Raw genomic sequence first — 2660 nt, forward strand, 5'->3', positions numbered from 1 at the left:
TTTTTACTCGCGATCTTTACAACATGCATTACATTACATATTTCATGGCACACTCGTTTTATGAGTATTTGGCGCCACCTAGTGTTGTGGGTGTTATTGACATGTCAAAGTCTAGACCCTGAATATAAGACGACCGCGTTTTTTCAGATGTATTTCCAAGAAAAAAACATTGTCTTATATTCGGGACAATACGGTAGTTGCTTATTAGCATGCATATTACTAGCATATTGACTGTTTATTAGTACTTATAAAGAAAGTTGTTATGCCCCGTCTAGGGAAGAAGCACACCATGAAAGGACTTGCATAGACAAAAATGTGCAACAACGAGTTTATTGGGAGTTTGAGTTCGGGAGCTGACAAGGCCAAAATAACAAACAAAAAAAAATTATTAGTTTTTATACCTCTACCTTACCTATCCCAAATAAAATAAAATAAAATACAGTTCACTACCCAACTACCTACACCCACCCCCCCCAAAAAAATAAAAAAAATAACAGAGATCAAACGTTTCACAAGCAGAAATGGCATCAGACTCCTTACTATCCCAATTTAGTATTTACAATATTTTCTATTTACAGAATCAAATCAAACCAAGTTTAGAGGGCAATCCAGAAATCAGAGTCAAATAGGCAAAAGGGGTCAAATAAACCAGCAGATCTTTTGATACAACATTTGCAACCAAACACAAAACAAAGCAAACAGTACTCTCATCACTCTCTTAATACAAATTTTAACACACAACTCCGCACTTTACAAACAAACAGCTCAAATCACAAAATGACAAAGAGGGGCCCTGAGGAAGTGATGTTGTGACTTTTAAAGTTTTGTTGACCAATCGGGAGACAATCTGCCTGCAGGAGCCAATCAGATGACTTTTTCTAGGCCGAGCAGAGAAACAGAAAGTCCCAACACAACAGAGAAAGCACAACAACCATAGGGTTGTAACAAAGTGAAAAGTGACTGGAAAAAAAGAAAGTGAAGCGTGGCCAAGTATGGTGTCTCATACTCGGAATACCCTATTTGTTCTTATTTTAAAGATACGTACTTATTTTGTTGTTTAATTTCTTTGTGTCCCATTCATTTAATCCAGGGGTCTTTAACTAAAATTGCTTGAGGTCCAGTAATGAACTCTCCTCACCAGCCAAGATCCAGACATTTATATATGTAAAAAAATGAGTTGATGTTCTGCCATACCAGGATATCTGCAGGGAAAACTCAAATTTAAAATTTTACAGTCAAATTTAAAAATGACTGTAAAAAGCACGATTTAAAGTTCAGATACAGGTTATCACAAAAACAAAACGTTTTGTAAAATGATACACTTCAGCCTTTAAACCACTGGAGTCAGAAGTTTTAATTATTATATTAATTTAAACAATTACCATCTAACAATTAAATAACTAATAAATAAATTTTTACTGACTTGATTATTTACATTTTTATAATGCATTATCATCTTGTTGATCCACCAGTTCACAGTTACAACTGCGTGTTTGTAGCATAACAACATGGGTTGATTTTCACTGATCTATATAATGACTTTATTATAGATCAGTGGTTGATTTTCACATTGGTCTGAACAAAAACAGCAAACGGGCTTATTGAAAATGCAAATTCATTCTCTGCCAGCAGGAGGCGCTTTTGGAACGGCAGAAATATTGCGGTTTCCCCGGTAATGGCAGTAAACAAATTAAATTAAATTAAATTGTCACATTAAGCCGTATGGCAATTCTCGTCTTTCCGTCCCCAAATTTAAGACCTCCTGAAATCATAATTAAGACTTTCTTGTACCATTTTATGCTTTGGTCACGCTTTATTTTAATGTCCAATTCTCGCTATTAACAAACAATTAACTATGACGTTTGCCTCAATAAACTCCTAATTTGCTGCTTATTAATAGTTAGTAAGGTAGTTGTTAAGTTTAGGTATTGGGCAGGGATGTAGAATGTGGTCATGCAGAATATGTGCTTTATAAGTACTAATAAACAGCCAATATGTTAATAATAGGCATGCTAATAAGCAACTAGTTAATAGGGAGAATTGGACAATATACTAAAGTGTAACCAAGACTTTTTATGGACTTAAATTTGATACAACTAAATTTAAGACTTTTTAAAGACCCCTCAACTTTCCTAATTTTTGAGAATGCCAGTTTTTTTCACTCACTGAAAGTTTTATCTGTCTGCGCGCTGCTCTCTGCTCTCTTCACTGCACGTCTGACCGTAGCAACAGTTAACTGTAGTAGCAACCCGTGGCACTGTAGGACCCAAAAATTTGATTTTATTCGAAAACAGCATTTGGCATTTATTTATTTCATAATGTCAGAGGCTCCGTGGTCCGGATGGATGCATCTCGTGGTCTGGATTCGGAGCACAGTCTGCCAGTTGGCAACCCCTGATTTAGTCCTTACATTTTCTTAAAAAGGTCTTAAAATATGTGTAGAAATCCTGTATTAGTAAATGTTGAAATTAAAGCTGCAGTCCGTAACTTTTTTTTGTTAAAAATGATCCTAAATCAATATTTGAGCAAGTACATAACCAGCCAGTGTTCAAAACGTGAATGAACTTAAATTATATTCCAGGTATAAATGTGCTTCTGATTACAGATAGCCTGGGATTACAAAGATTTGTATTTTAAAGAAAACCAGTTCGAAGGGAGCA

This window comes from Sinocyclocheilus rhinocerous, unplaced genomic scaffold, assembly GCF_001515625.1.
Source record: "Sinocyclocheilus rhinocerous isolate Xijiao unplaced genomic scaffold, SAMN03320098_v1.1 scaffold572, whole genome shotgun sequence".
NCBI lineage: Eukaryota > Metazoa > Chordata > Actinopteri > Cypriniformes > Cyprinidae > Sinocyclocheilus > Sinocyclocheilus rhinocerous.